The sequence below is a fragment of the Myzus persicae genome, unplaced genomic scaffold, assembly GCF_001856785.1.
Source record: "Myzus persicae strain clone G006 unplaced genomic scaffold, MPER_G0061.0, whole genome shotgun sequence".
Lineage (NCBI taxonomy): Eukaryota > Metazoa > Arthropoda > Insecta > Hemiptera > Aphididae > Myzus > Myzus persicae.
The window spans coordinates 516,473-534,323 of record NW_019100880.1 but is presented as its reverse complement, the minus strand read 5'-3'; positions in this window follow the sequence as shown (position 1 = coordinate 534,323).

Genomic DNA, 17,851 nt, shown 5'->3' with positions numbered 1-17,851 from the left:
ACGGCCGCGTTTATTGTTATTATTATTATTGTTATTTTTTTTAAATATTCTATAAAATATATTTTATGCATACAGCCATCCACAAACTAGAATAAACTACCTCCGAGTTGGGCACAACAACAATATATGAAATGAAATAGTGAACAATTTACGGCACATAAATTTTGATATCCAATAACAAAAACCGTTTTCTTCGTATGAGCACATATTCGTAAATTTAAACAATGTTTTTTTTATTGGTTCGACAATAACGATCTATATATATTATAACCTCATAAATATTAAAATAATTGTATGTAATATTTACTGATGCAAACAGTGTACTATACCGTATATAATATTTATTTTTCAAGTGGAAAGCCATTCGCTCGAATCGTCGTACCTTCATAGACGGCAGCGCTATAGACATATTATTATTAAGATTCTAAATGGGGGGAAAAAAATAAAACGTTTTAAAACGCTTGAAAATATGATGTATTCCATAAGACTGTGAACGCATTTGTGACTGCATACAAAGATAAGAATAACATTTTTGGCGTTTTATTATACTCACAGTCGTAGTCTTTGCATCGAATAACGACGCCGGTAGAGCCGTGCTCGAATATTCGCGTAAACACGGTGGAAGTATTTGGCCTGAAATCCGTTCTTAAATAATTCGGTTAATAACACTACGCCGATGATGGTAGGTACTTGAAAATACTTTGGGTCATTAATCATTTAGGCGAGTTGCCTCTTAGATCTCTCGCTCCGGTCAAAATGTAAATTCGGCCAAAATCAAATTGCACGAGACGTGCTTGTACGTATTTACCTATATTATATAAATATAATAATATTATATTATTAATGACAAACACAGCTCTGGTATTGTTGGGAAATTCGATATTGCTGTGACTCGAAAATGTTTCGTTTCATTTTTCTCCCGACGTGAACTAAGTACTATATTATCATAAATGGCCCTCTTCCATTGCGCAATTACAAGCTTGCGCACAAACACCATCATGGACGTGATAATAATATTGTTAAACGCAAGTCGTAATGAGCGTCATATTTATTTGAGAGCAGTGTTGGTGCAACATGAAAGTTTCAGATTTAATTACTAGCTGTTACGATTAGAGTAATATCAGATGCCGATACCGTTTTTAATTTTTATTGCGACCAATAGCAGATATAGAATAATTAGATAAAAATCATTTTTAAAAAATTAGGGTTTTCCGATCCATGTGAATTCATCGGAAATCCCGTTACTCTGTCGGCCTGTTTTGGAACCTAACTCCTATCCGTCAACATTAAGAGAACATAGTGTTAATATGAATAGTATTAATTGTTTTTAATGGTTCGATTGGTCCACCCTGATTGTTGTTTCGAATGTATGATTTCAAATAGGTACCTGGAATAACCCGATCACGGGAATCTATTGCATCTACTATATTATTACATCCTGTAAGAAGGAAGTATCGAGCAGATTACCCTTCATTAAGAAAAAAAACATGTCTTTAGTCAACTGTCTATCGAGGAGTAGTGAGTCCCATTTATAGCTTTTCTTGTATTGATTATAGTAGTTAGTAATAGTAGGTACAAATAGTCTATTATGAGGTTATAACTTTTTAAATTGATCTTTGTATAATATAAGTTCTGCTTCCTGGTCTTTCGCTCATCAACTCCCCCCCCCCCNCCCCCCCCACAGGGGCTTCACCCCGGGATCTGAGTGTCATCCCTTTATATTTTGAACTTAAAATATGTTTAATTTAAAATTTAAAAAAAAAAATTTGTGGAAGATAAAATTTAAAAACATATTTAAATAAAAAAGAGTTTTATAATTATTTAATTTACAAAAATGATAATAATATATTTATCTGTTGGTTATTGCATCGTCAAAGTTATACAGTCGAATCACAATAACTAACAAGTTGAATTTTAAATGCTTTGTAATTAAAATTAATTTTTATTCCTCTAGAGGTTCGAGTTATCGAGATTTGACTGTGTCATGCGAAAGATAAAATATACGAAACTTTATTATAGAGAGATATGACGTTTACCTTTATGTTTAAAATATTAGTGTCAGAAGCTGAATGTCAATTTTACCTAAAAAATGGAAAAATAAAATAAAATAAAATAATTTATATTCACGACGGTATACTCGATTTGTCATACACCTAGAGATATAAAAAATAAAAAATAACATTTTGGCCGATTCACATTTAAAACGTTCGGTGGACTTTCGTATTTGGTCGCTCGCAAAAATAATATTATGTCGGAATGCCTAGAATAGTTGTACACGTATAGTACGCATATTATGCGAACCGTGTGAAGATCGGCAGAGTAAAAATAACGCGGAGCGGTGACATTTATTTTCTTATTTAGTGGGCGTTTTATATACGGAATTCGTCCGCTCGTCTGCGTAAGCGGCGCGTTTTAAAACTCTAATAACATTCGTCCTGTACGATAAAAGGTCTCTTACACAATAGCTTACATTATTATATAGAGTTGACGGTTAAGTTGTTCGGCCAACAATTAAATCTTCTCCCTAAGATAACACAACAGTAGTAGTTTTCCCAGATAATTCCTCTGTAAACCTAAGAATGAATTAATAACAACAGAACCCCTTTATTTCGAAACCACAAACAGACTATACCACCGGCGTGTCCTCGAAGTCCTGCTAAACAAATGAATAATAATATAGTCATATTGTTATTAGTAATTTCGTGTCTAGTACCTACTTTCATAATTAAATTTATTTTCGTATATACACTGCTATAAGTACCTATTAACTGCAGTAGTATAATTTAACTGTACGCGTTAAAATAATTATTATGACCATCGTTCAATCGGCTGTATTCAATTAATTTCAATTTTTGAACAATTTTAATCCTTCTTCTAGTTATATTATTTAAACTGATTCCGAAAAAATTATTCAAAATTATTTTCTTCTGTGCTAATATCAGAACAATACATTTTTTTTTTAAAAAGCTATCATTATTTTTAAATACAATTTTCATTTAGCATATTATAACGTACTTTTTATATTTCATATGGCAAACTTTCATAAAAATATAATATTATCTTTATTGTTCATGCCTAAAAGGAAAATAATCTGCTTATTTTTTCTCGCTAAATTTGTTTTTCCTTAATTATTTTGAACATCATGGCCAAATGACCAATTTATCAATAGTCTTTTTTATACAATACCTATTGCATTGAATATAGTTGAGTTTATAATTTAATATTAAATATTCAGTTAAGTTTTATAAAAAAAATGTTATTTCAAAGCATGACATTAAAATTGGGGATTGCTTCGCATAAAAAAAAAACAAGTATAAAACTTTAAAATTAATTTCAATAGAACCTATACTATTTTATACGGAGAAATATATATGCCTTTAAATTAAAAAAAATTAAAAAAATGTTTTATATTTTCTAGTGGCCCGCCATTAATTGAATTAGGTATCTGGTGACACATTATTATGCCCCAGTTGAAGTTATACAGCATTGAAATTGGACGTATAGCTGATATTTAATGCATTTTTTTATAATAAGTTGTAATGAAAATAAACTATAGTATAATCGTGTAGACCGGAGATTCTCAAACCGCTGAGCACCGCCCAAAAGTGGGTTGTGTAAAGTTTTGAAATATAAATATTATTAATTTTATATTTTAAGATATTTAGAACATTAGATAACTATGAAAAAGAAGAGATTAATTAATGTATAAACCTAATACAAGTATGTGTTACAGAATTTTTCCTGTAACTATAGTGTAGGTACATATTTTATTACTTTTCATTGACCTCAACGATTTCAAGTGTAAAAGTGACGTGTCTTCACGACTCCACTATACTTATAATTACCTCAAAGGTATAGCCACGAAAGAAAAAAAAGGTCAACAGTGTGTTGTCATTAGCCTTACTAAAAAAATTGTACAAAAGAAGTCGGACCATAAAAAGTTTGAAAACCGATGTGACGTGGACAATTCCACTCAGCGAAATATAATTATATTATATACCGTGTAAAAAAATATGAAAATATAAAATTGGTATTACTATAAATAGAGAAGAAAATACGAGATACGTGGATCCCATAATATTATCATCGGATAATCTGAGACATATAATAACAATAATAATAATATAAAAGTATATAACCATCGCTTATACGCACATGCGCATCACATTATCCAACCTGTCAAAATGTTATCTCGGCGCACTAAATAATATAATGTTTAATGCATGACTGCATGGGTTGCTTAGAAATTCCTACCAAAGATTTGAAACGCTGAATTTATTTCACGAGTTTTTCTATAAAATGAGATAACTATTGCTGAGTAAATTTAAAAAACACTGTAAACAAAACTACACGCCATGCATTTAATAAATCCTATGGAATTGTAATGTGCAAATGCAAATATTAGTAGTCTGACTTGAGTCGCTCGGAACTTATTATATTGTATAGGATGCAACTACGTATCCCTTCGAAATACGGAATGTTATTTACACATGTACAATTGAAAATGATTTAATTTTTTTTTAATTACAATTTTAATATATTATACAATAAAATGCTATGAAAATGTATGTTTGTTCCGAACGATCAATAATAATATAATAAATGATTCATTCATCCGTTTTTATAATGCATTTTTAAATTATACAAACAAACGTGACAATTACATTGCTTATTAAAAATCGTTTGTAAACGTAGCCTTAGAGTAGGTAGGTATAAAAATAAATTCTGTAACCGAATTAAACGTTCTGTATATTATAGGTTTTTTAGCGGATACAAATTTAATTTCAATTTGAAAAATATTTTGAGCCTTAAAAAATTAAATGTATTTAAATGGGTTTAGCGTCATAACTGTTATAACATATATATTTTATATTGTTATAATATCACATATTTGAACTTACCCATTTTTTATATCGTCTATGAAATACATTTTCTATTTATTATCGGATCCAACTGTATTCTGCAAAACAAAACGAAAATGATTTTGCACGAAAACAAAAACCTACAAAAATGTCATATCTGGAATAATACGATGATGTATAGTTTGCGTGTATTTATAACGAGAACAGAGGAAGCTAAAAACAATAGGCTAGAAAAAAATGGAGTTTTTATAAAACTGAAAATATTAAAACGCGATTGAGTTGGTTAGGAAAATAATTATGTATGAATAAAAAAGAAATAAAAAATAATCAGGCTCCTAACTACTAATTCAGGGAACCTAACTCTGTAACAAGCTTCTAACTCGGAACAAATTGTAAACGGAATTAAGAAATATTTATAATTTAATATTAATGGCCGTCAATATTATTGTTATTTATGCACAAGAGGAAGCTCTATCTCAACCCCCCTCCCCCTACACTTCATGTAACCATACGACTGCAAACACGAATAACACATATTACTTATGTTATACAATCTAAAGGTGGGTGGGTTTAAGAAAAAAATAAATTAAAAATAAGTTAAATTAACGTTCAATAAGTTAAGTCGTACAAGTTAATAGGTAATTAACCAAGTACAATATACTTACCAAACTCTGAAAACGCTATTTTAATACGGGAAAAAAATATTAACTTAACTCGGTTAGAACAGAGAAGGTTAACTATTCTTTAACTATACAACTAGATAGTGTGAATTTCTTGTTTTTTTTAAAAATTATTTTTAACACTTTTGTTTCAAAATTATGTATCAAAGAATATTAGTTATTTTATTTTAACTTATTGTTGTGCAACTTAGCCAAGTTGTTATGATGTTTATGTATCCTATATATTACCTTAAAAGCTAAAAAAAAAAATTAATGCAAATATTCCCAAGAAATATAAAAGTATGTCGTCCAATCAATCAAATGTGACATAATAAAAAAGCATATTATGTATTTTTTAAATTGCATTATTTCATTGTTCATTCAAAATCCACTGTATTTTTTAATAGATTGTTAATAAAAACTATATGTTACATATTCAATCGTTTTTGTGACAAGTGACACTAACAATAATACCAACCTATTTGTTTGTGTACCGGGGAGGGGTGTATATAACATGTATGACACCTTTGAGTAGCATGGTCGAATATTGTAAATCTAATAGTAAGAACAATTTATTTTTAAAAATGTTCTTTGAAATATAAAAATCCAAGAAAAATGTCGGTAAATAAATAATAATACATCTACAGCTAAAAATGCAAAAATTGAATATAACTCACTTCTTTTGTCATACCAAAACAGATTTAAAAATTTTTCCTGCGATGTGTGCAACTAGATCAAAAAAGAAATATGTAAAAGCTAAAAATATCCTTAATCCTATGTTGATGTTACAATGAATATTTTAACAAGTTAATGTACAGAGATTATTCGAAAATCAACTGATTAGTCAAGTTAAAATAACTTTTCAACTAGTTGACGGTCCCCACATTTACCTATTTATAATACCATAAAAAGGACATCGAAGGGGTTAAATTTTCATAATGGATATAAACTATCAGTGCTAAATATTGTGGTTAGTAAAATAATCTCGAGTTTGGTTATTCTATTGGGCTTAATGTTTTTTTTTTAATAAACTTTGCTAAACTCACTCAGGCTATTGTTGAACCATGAATAATATAATCTGATTACATTAAAGTTTGTGTTATTATTTCCACAAAATAAATACGACGAGATACAAGACTCACAGAGAACATGGAACCATTCAACCTTAACAACTGCGCTCTTGCAGCAGTGTACATCTACAAATCACAATACCTACAGAGCTGTAAGAAGAGATGAATTTATTGAAAAAAATTCATCATGAAAAATAAACGCACAAGACTTGTATAAAAAGATAATTTCGTTTGAACGAGTTTATAGTAGTCAATAAACAATAATATATAATATTTACGTCAATACAGGGACGTGGGTTCCAACGTGGCCATACCTCGACCTTTTTTGTTCGGGGGTGACGGGGTGTGGTGCACAATTTTGTTATTAGCGAAACAATATCGCAAAAGTTATGATATCGGCATGACTGAAAGTTATTTAAACACCGTTAAAACGATAATGAAAATAAAATTGAACGGTGTCCAAATAAATAATGTCTCCGTCGTACAACGACGTCACAATAATATTATATAATATATTAGTGATTTCGTTTTGAGGGAGAAAACTTTGATAATAACATAATATCTTTTGGCATCAAACACATAATTATTTGCTAGGGTTTATTAGGAGTAGCTTTTATTTCTTCCGTCGTTTACCGGCTGCTCTTGCTGTATATATATATACATTTTAAAACTTCTCTCCCCCTCCGTCCCTCACTGTGTCTCACTGTCTCTATCTATCTATCTATCTATCTTTGTTTTCATCTCTCTCTCTCTCTCACTCCTACAAATCCACAATCGACAAAGGCGCTCCGCGATTATCGAGGTCAAACCGACTGGCCAATTTCAACGGATATGCGTGAATCGATAATCATCAACGGCGGATTAGACGGAACCAGTGCGCCCGGTGGTTAAGCGAAAGCTTATTTTTATATTATTATTATTGTTATTATTACGGTCGAATTTAATATGTTTAATGAAAAGTTTGAAAATACTCGGATTTGGTCTTATTGTTTCGCCAAAACAACGCATGGTGAAAACCTTGAACGAACGGACCCACAAAATCTTACGTCATACTACACAGTGAGTGTTGGTAAAACAATAATTATGACAAAAACAGCCTACTCGACGAAGTAGAGTCAAAAAATCATCATGTTTCCCTACTGTAAAGTTATATTGTCCATATATAGTCTTGTCATTTTTCGTTAGGTAAGGTTAGATATCTGTCGTCCATAACTGCAGGTTGTATTTTCCATCGCTTCTCTGTGACCGTGGAACGATTTTTCGGCTACTATAATGGGGAAAATATTTTGTGTCATATTTCCACACGTGCTCCACTACGCAGAAAATATTATTATGGGATATTAATTATTGTTGCATTTCTACCATTATTAAAAACATTAAATTTCAAATTAAAAACAGCTCTTGTTTTCGATATAATGAAATTAAAATTCTGAAAATTTCGGTTTCGGACCCCTTCATGGGTTTGTTATAATCGTGGATTTTGTCGTGGATACACTATGTGTAGATAAGTAAGCCAAACCAGTGTGGTATCTAATGTTGGTTTATCATTTTTCAAGCCTGTCTTCGACGAGGACGTTTTGTGATATGTACTCGTGTTCCATTATATTTAATATGTACGTAACAAAATGTTGGTATTGGTAACTACAAGAAGACGTTAAACATATTCAACTTTAGAAATTTCGTACAGTGGAAACCTGACATTATTGGTGGAATTTTTTTTGAGCATTGTAATTTCATGATTATTATCGATCGTCCCAACCATTTATTCTTTCTATAAATAATTATAACATACTCAGTGTTTGTTATTTGACATCAATATCGACGTAATAGGAAAACAGACAAATAACAGCAATAATAACTGTTAGGACTTGGGATTTTAAACATCAATAATAATTATATATTATCATATCGAGTACATGTTAGTAATTCCACAACCATGTAATCATGTTTTTGGGCAATTATATGTGGTCAAATCATTCCGCAGTTTCTGGATGCACACCGATGATTACAATCATAGATTTCAATCAACGGATTTGTTTGATGTATATTATTACATAAAAGTTCGTAGTGCGTACATTTCTTGATTAGCTTGTCATCAAAGTCTGAAATTCCAAATCGATTGTGCATACCGATTTCGGTCAATATACACTGGATTACGCCGTTATGTAGGTCAGTATTTAAATTCAATATAATTAAACATTCATCCAACATTATGTTGACACACGTCAATTTAGAGATATTCTTGGCTGCTCTGAGAGTATTTACTATCGTCGTACCGAACGTCGGCGACGAGTGTGTGTGTGTGTGTGTGTGTGTGTGTGTGTGTGTGCTTATAGTGTGTTATCGATCTACACGATTGGTGAATGATAAAAAATACATTTTACGTACGACAAATGTGCCCCAAACTACACATATTTACACATATTCGTTGATAAAATATTCGGACATCGCATCTTCATCGCATCAAATATACTGACAGGCGTCCGCCTGGTAACGTGGTTCATACCGTGTAGGTATCGTAGCTGTACAATTTATGTTGTTATGATGATAGGTATTATTCGAAACTTGATAGACTCCCGGATAATTCGATGCACGCATTTATCTTGGAACATGTACAATCAAATCCAAGTGCTTATTTATTAATGAAATGTATTTTTCCACTTTCGAAATAGTTGGAACCAAACAATACTTTGAAATTGTGAAAATATAAATAACATATTTTGATTGACACAACTAGTCAATGTAAGTGAACGTTATACTTATCTTTCTTGTTAAATGGTATGGTAATTAATTTTCGTGTAGTATGAACGTTTGGTGGCTATCGAGTCAAGTCCTTCTCATACTCTGTTTGTGTTTAGGGAATTATTGATATTAGACCGAAAGATATTGTTTTACTCCGTAGTATGTGGTATATCAATCTGTAAGGTGCGAAACACAAAATTAATTGTACAACACAGACTGTAAGCCAAATAACTATCTTTGGAAATAGCATGCTCTAAAAAAACACTGTTAATGGTTTAGTTCACAAACATATTATGCTGAAAAGTTTTGTTCTTAAAAAATCGAAGTACATGAGCTAATCGGTTAATTTACTAATGAATGTGTACACGGATACCTGTACTTCAGCATTATAAGAATCGATCCAAACATGTTCTTATGTATGTTAAAATAAATAATTTTTTTATGGAATATTAAATATATAAAGTTGTTTCAATATCAAACACTTGCGAAATGTACGAAAATTATAAAATAAAACCGAAAACGACCACGAAACTTTTTGAGACACAATGAAGAGCAAACATATGTTAGTTTTCTTGTATACAGTAATGCCAAGTGAGTATTTGGTGACTGCTGTCGATAATTTATGAATAGATTTATCAGTTTGAATTTTTGACAGCTCAAAAAGTATAACAAAAGAATACTTATCAAAACAAAACAAATACATTTTCACAATTCAAATTTTAATTAATTACAAATTTAATATATTTAAACTAGCTAGGGAACGTAATTAGAAATTACTTAAGTAATTAAATTACAGTGTACATCAATGAACACTACCACACACACACACTACCACACACACACACTAACCTAGTTTTAAAGTTTTGAAAAAGTACTGGATTTGCATTATAATACTCTTAGACAGGCACAATTATGGCTAATGTCGGTTAAAAAAATGCCTTCTGGATAATACCAAACACTATGCAATTATGATGATGCCGAGATATTATGCCTACGACTAAAATCTTAAATGCACCGTACGTCTCTCTGCACCACTTTTGAACTCTACCAGTTTCCATATTATATAAATAGTTTTAATATGTTCGTTTGTCGATAACACCATCATATCGACTTTATTTGTTCGACTCAGAAACGCATTATTTGGCTATTTTTGGCGGCCGAGCGTTACATCATATTTTACACCTTGAAACCGTATTCGCATGAGCACAAAAAACCGCCACAGCGGTATACGACTTGAATCATTCACACAACTCAGATTAAATTAATTTGCCATTTCCTCTTCACGTGTTACATAACGAGAATAATCATTATTAATGAGTTCCCCAACTACGGTGGTTCTATTTTTTGCCCCGTCCTCAGCTTTTCTCATATGTCGTGCCAACGCATTTGGATACTTGCCCCGGTTTTTCACACACATTACTCATTATTATAAAATTATTTTTCGCCGTCTTAATTAGGCTCTTGCGTGTTGAGAATTTCCCTCCTCGATGTTCACACCGGCGGTTGTTTCAGTTTGCGTTCGGTGAATTTATCTCTCGTGATAAAATTACCTAAAAACGACGTATAGGTATTTATATTATGATACATTATAATACGTGCACTTGAGCGTAGGCGATTAAAAACTATGTCGATCGTTTTTTTACTTTTCTTTTTTTTGCTGCTGGAGAAAGCCCCTCTATTTACATTTATACTCGCCCTTGCAGTTACACCTGGACCAAAAATCAAGAAAACTGAGGAATTAGTAGAATACGTGTTTATTATTCTAGCGCTGGTGGTCGGAGGCCGATAACTTGCTATAGTGCAATATGACATTATTGTGTTTAGTTTTATTGTTATACTTATTTTGTGTTACGCTGTTTACAGTAAATCGAGCGCATGTAAACAGAAAAAGCATTAAGATAATTTGATATTTCGATTAAACACTTCTTATCTCACTCCACCATATTACTCGATGTTAACGCGTGTGAAATCGATTGCGCGATTAGTTTTGGAACGTAGTTATTGTACACGAGATTGTGGATGAAAAAAACCAGCCAAGAATATTATAGTTGCATAAAACGCACACGGAATCGTTGTCAAGCACTCGTAACTCGTATAGGACATTATTATAATAAATGTATTGATATTCGCTCAGTGCCGAATGTTTGTACATGTTTTATTAAAGTTCGTTTTCGCCCCGCAGCCATTATGCGTACGCATACAGTTGTAGTGTTGTGCAACTATTCCCAATCAAAAATTATATTATGAAAACAACAACAATATCACTGTCGCGTTCGCCAAATGTATAGTAAATCGGACAAAATTATACTCATCGCGGTGCGCATCTACGACAGGGAATAATAAGTTAACGACACGTATTCTGTGCGTCTTGAGGGTAATAATATTATTATTTGTAATTGTAAAACGGTACAATCACACGTTCCGCAGACTTGCGCATTAATAACCATTAAAGCCGCGGGGCTGTTTGCAGTGCAGTTCCTATATTATATATTGTTACGTACACAATAATAAACTCTTTTCAGTTGATTTCCTCGCAGCTGCTAAGTTTGTAAAATAATGTACGTACCAATTATGATATGAGAACACGTTATACCCGAGCTCGGACTTTTTATCACACAAACATTTACACAACATCGTGCTTTTACTTATTGCTAATTAAACGAGAGCTGCACTGTTGTGTCGTAACTATGAAACAGCGCCTCGAGTGTATGAACGGCAGCTAACGTTCGCGAAAGTAACTCGAGTAGATTTTAATTATTGCAAACTTTTATTAATATAAATAATAATCGCTCGCGAATTTAATTAAAACGTGTAACAATAAAAAAAAACTTATCGCGTACGGAGTTATTATTATTATTATTATTATAGGCATGTGTAGCGTTACAATACCCACCCGTACCTACCCACCCATCTACTTACATCAATACCCGCTGAATGCGACATCGTGTACTCGTCGTTATTAATATATTAAATTGCACTCGACCGATTTTCGGTTCGCGTGTGGTAATGCCATAAAAACACTTTTCGACGTGCACGTCGTTTAGTTTATACTGTTTAAATTATTATTATTATTATTATTATGCGTAAGCACCTCTTCCGCAGTGGACATGCCGTGTGCGACCGGCAGAAGAATACAAGCAGCTCACCCATATTTATTTGTATGATTTGTGGCAAACTTAACTTGTTTTAGTTTTATCATAATAAAATACCCATTACATGTCCACAAAAACATGACACGAATATTACGCTCATTTTTTTGAAACTATTATAATGATTACATGTAACACTAAGTAGGACAACGCATCGCTTTTTTTGAAACTCCGGTCGTTGTATTGTCCGATTATAATTATTTATTAAACATACTTTTTGGAATTTAATTTGCTTAATATAGAGCGTGTACAATAAGTGTATAGTATAATATTTTGAATATTATTATGTATACTATACTGTATAACGTACATATTTGTGTTATGTTTAGCGTTTGTCTAGCTATAATTATTAATGAACCAAAAAAAAAAAATGTGTAAATGATATGTTCCTATTGAAATGCATATACTTAGCGATAGTAATATATTACTTTGATTTTCGTTTACGTAATTCTTAAAATACCTATATGACACTTACAATCACTGAGCCATTTTAAAAGCACATCTATAAAAATATTAACGCAATATTCTGAATAATTCACTAGTGCGCCTTAAAATATAATACTTATTTTATTATGTTGGATTGGATTCCGGAAGCTGCAGCACGAGTTCAGCCGGCCTGAAATCAAATATTTTACAACAATGTGAATATCTGGATAGGAGGAGATAATACTCGCGTCAGGGGGGTAAAAATATCGAAATAAGTGGACGGGCGGCGTAGCACATATTTTATATATATAACAATAATACAATAATATCATACTAAAAGGCCTGTTGCTTTCTGAATTGTACAAGAGGACCCTTAACCGTAGTATTATTGTCGTAGTGCTCGCGGGGTAAAATCCACTGACAGGATTATTATTTTCATTTTCCTTAAAAGCCACTATGATAAATATATATATATACGAAGGTACTGCTCTGGCTGGTTTTCGATAAACGACGTCTCCGTTAGACGTTATGACATTAAACGGTTGCGTCCTTTTCTTTCCTTCTTTTTATTTCCGACTATTACGATGGTTATGCAGTTTATCGTTTCTAAAGACTATACTTTATTTAATAATATTCAATTTATCATATTATTAGATACGACAATAACAAATATAATAAATTGGTGAAGTTAAAATTAAATTATGTGAAAAAAGACGATTTGACTTGCATTTATTATTATTATAATAATATAGGTACCTTTAAATTCATCATTGATTCAAAAAAAATTTAAATTCCTAGTAGACTTAAGAGACAAATATTATGTCGTAAATGACATCTGAGCTGAGAAAGCACGAGTTAAAGAAAAAAAAATGACCTCTAGAAAATCCAAAATAAATATTCTTCATTGCATTTTATCAGTTTTTTTTACCAGCCAACACCATTTCAGTTCTATAACTAATGGATGACCCAAGGAATAATAAAATGTCTTAAAAACTAAATTTACAAAATGATTGGGTTTTGGAAGATGATTGATGATATTTAGAGCGAACACACAGTGAAATTAAATGCATTTGATGTTGTTTTGTTGTTATCTCAAGCATGGAATGAAAATATAGTAGAACGTACCTTCAATAAAAAAAAATATAAAATGTTTTTATCATGCGGGATAGGTATTTTACGGTACAAAGTTCGTTCGGATATCCAATAAAACAAGTCTACCTACTTTAAAAAATCGTGGAAGTAAACAGTGAGGTACCTAATGCAAGCATATTTACTGACCAGGAAACTCAATATTCGAACAGATGAGATAGAAGACGAAGATAGTGTAAACGAATAGAGAACATAATCATTTAACGGTTGATGGAATTTATATTTGGATGCACCATTTTATGTCCCTAACTGTAGATAATAATGTAAATATTTCATCTTTAGAGATAATATAGATTTAAATCAAAGTTTTGATTCGCTGAAACAAACCTTCCAAACAACATTTTTATAGGTAAGTCGACTATACAATAAAAACATCAATGTTTTTTTTTTCATAAAATAATAAAAACTATGCTATTATCCATACTATTATAATAAACATTTTGTATATTAAATATTAATTCGTGATATATGAGATTGTAAGTTAAAAGTGTATTTTAAAGCTTACTAGTTGATATAAATAAATTGAGAACTTACCTATGGGCTATGAGAAGGTTCGAAAGCACAAAAAATAATTTTTAAAACAACTTGTAATAATGTAGAAAATTAAATGTTAATCATATATTTAATTGTATAGCGTACGTTTTATGATTATTTTTTTTTATATAAATATGTATGATAAGTGATTATCTACTATTATATCCAGACACTAATATTGTCGGCAAATAATATTTAATAATAAAAGTGTATTGGAGTCCTCGGTTAAAGCTATCGGAGTCAGCTCTGTGTAAAAAAGGGCAATCATTTAGGCAATTTCTAGTTATACTTGGCTTGGCGGTCGTAAAATAAACCGTACGAAAAAATAAAATCAAACCAATTGAACGATCAAAAATGACTTTACAGGAAAAACGATCACGTCATCAAGTCGGGTTTTAATCATTTTTTTTCTCTCTGAAAAAGGAAAACTTATTCAGGTCGCATATTGGACTCCTACAAAATAGAGTTAATAAAATCACAATCCAATCCGACTTGCATCTCTTTGTCAGCTTCAAAATGAAAATGATAAGAATTATCAATATCAAACTTTTTCACGAGGCTTGAGGGTTTTTCCAGCGAAACAAGTTTTCGAAAGGTGCTAAACATATTGTGTCGGTTCCGATACGCTTAATCGTGAAAATTAATCAAATCTCTTATTTATATAATGTTAAGATTTCGCAACAACTATAATAATAATAATAATTATTATTATTATTATTGTTGTTGTCAGAATTACACACGCCTCAACATCCAGTAAAAGTAATAATAATAATAACAATCATATACACTCAAATGCGTACGCTTATAAAAGCACGAGCGATTGCGTAGATAGGTACCGGTTTTATGGTGGTCGTAATAATTTCGGAGACGTTCTACGACCGCATAAAAACGCCGATATGCCGCGTGCGAGTACCAACGATATTACTATCGACGAGTTGTGACCGTAAACATTTATCGTCTCTACGTGAAAACAGGTAAAGATCGTACCATTACGATATCATATTAATTTAAAATTTAAATAAATATAATAATATCACGTGGCTTGGTGTAAAAATAATGCAAATGTTCCATCTAGACGAATTTTTGATTATTCGACCATAATGTCGTCGATGTTTGATTATTTGTGTTAAAACAGCTAATGTCTCTGATGCAGTACAACAAAACTAGTTCGCACATTGGCCATTTCGAAATTAATCAATTAATCTCATAAATATATAAATTACGGAACCAAACATTGTTATTAGGTTTCAATAACAACTTTAAGTTTTATGATTATTAAATAAGTATTTATTTTATATTTTAGTTTTTGGCCAATGTCAAATAAACTAATAAATAGTAATATTTATTATCCATCAAGAATAAGGCTATTGTGAAAATAAAGCAAGTACATTTTCTGGTTTCGTGAAATACAAACGATTCACGAAGTTAAGAATGAAAAAAGATAATAATAATAATAATAATAATAATAATAATAGTCATCGAATTTCCAAGACTTAACGTTACGCCCATAAATATTGATATCATTTGTTTTGAAAATTGATATATTTTAAGGTTCAATTTGCCAACAACGTTCTTTTTTGACATTGGCCCTGTTCGGCCCTTGCACCAGTTTGGTGACACGACGTCCTATTACAATTAATACGCATTTTTCACGTTAAACCTCAACATGTGTCGTATATAATCGCGTGTATCGTTTAGGATTAGTCTTGAAACGTCGTCGAGCTTAGTATCGCCGTTTCAACTACGATACCTTACCGTCGTCATCGCGGCATGTCGTTTATTATTGTTATTTCGAACTGTGGGCCGAATAATAATGCTGTGCGCGTCTTACGGAGGGGAGAAATGTGGGCGAACATGCTCGGTGAATCGTCGCCCCGTACGCCATTTCACACAGTCGACCGTGTTTTACATAATATTATACCGCGGTATGGTATACAGGTGTATGTGGAGTTTTTTTTTCAATCCTAACAGGCACACAGAGGCGAGCCGCATTTATCACGCGTCGTTCAGCCGCAGATACGTGCCGTGTTTCCCGTTTCGGTAACGTCGATCTGACCATCGCGGAATTAATTAGGCGATACGACATACATTATGGATTTTTGTAGTCTCATAAATAATGGGAGCAGAAACCGACCGCGGTCGAGTGTTCTTCGAGGGTGTGCTTTTCGTTGTATTTTATTATTTTTTTTTTTACCGCCTACAAATTTCGCTGGGGACCTTGCACGGTATGAAAAACAAAAAACCGTCGTTCTCTTCGGGGAGCATGTTATTTACCGTGTATAATCACTCTCTCGTCGAGTCCCAGTATCTCATAATCCGTTGAAATGGGACGTTAAATATATTATATTGAAACATCTTGAGTTATCGACGATCAGTGGAAAGATAAAAATGTTGCAAACAATAAGTATGTGCTTAACTTTAAGACCTTTCTAGTGATAGAATCGTTATAATGCTAGTTATTATTTTTTTTTTTTTAAGCAAGCTGTGTGTTTCATACAATTTCAAACACAGATCTAAAGTTTAATGTGAGGGGAAAATATTCATATTATAGATAGGTACATTTTTAGTACTAAATTATTTAGTATCCACCTCCAAATTTAGAAAATTACGTTTTGCTATAAATATTTGCACTTCGATGCACAATTTTACTAAAACAAAAAATATAAAAATGACACGTGGCATTATTTTAGAAACACAAAATATTTATTTACAACATGTTAAAATTATATCGTATCAATCAATAAATTTTGATTTAATTTTTAACCTGAACTAAAATATTAATCGGGACCTTCAAACCCATAATTAGTATTGGGTTAATTAGGGTCCATACTGAATAATAATCTGAAAAAAATATGCATGGCGTAAAAACAATATCGAATTAATAAAGAGCAAACTCAATATGATTATGTATTAAAGCTACAGGCTAGGCTTGAATGATGACATCGGGTAAAAAACTTGGGGCCGCATAAAAATGTTAGAATCGTCCAACTTAAATTTTCCAAAACCGTTAATACTTAATATGACATAGTAATCGGCGTTCTTTTCGAAAATAATTCTATCGTAAAAGTCAACTTATTCGAGGGGGTAATTAATATATTGGAACCGTGATCAATTTTTTTAATTTCGTGATGATACAACCAAAAATAAAGATACTGCACGTGATTTTCGGACGTACTTGGGACATTAAGTAAGGGTAATTTCCGGACACACTCTGTAAACTCCCCAGATCACAGAGTTCGTCAACGGATTTGACCGGGGGG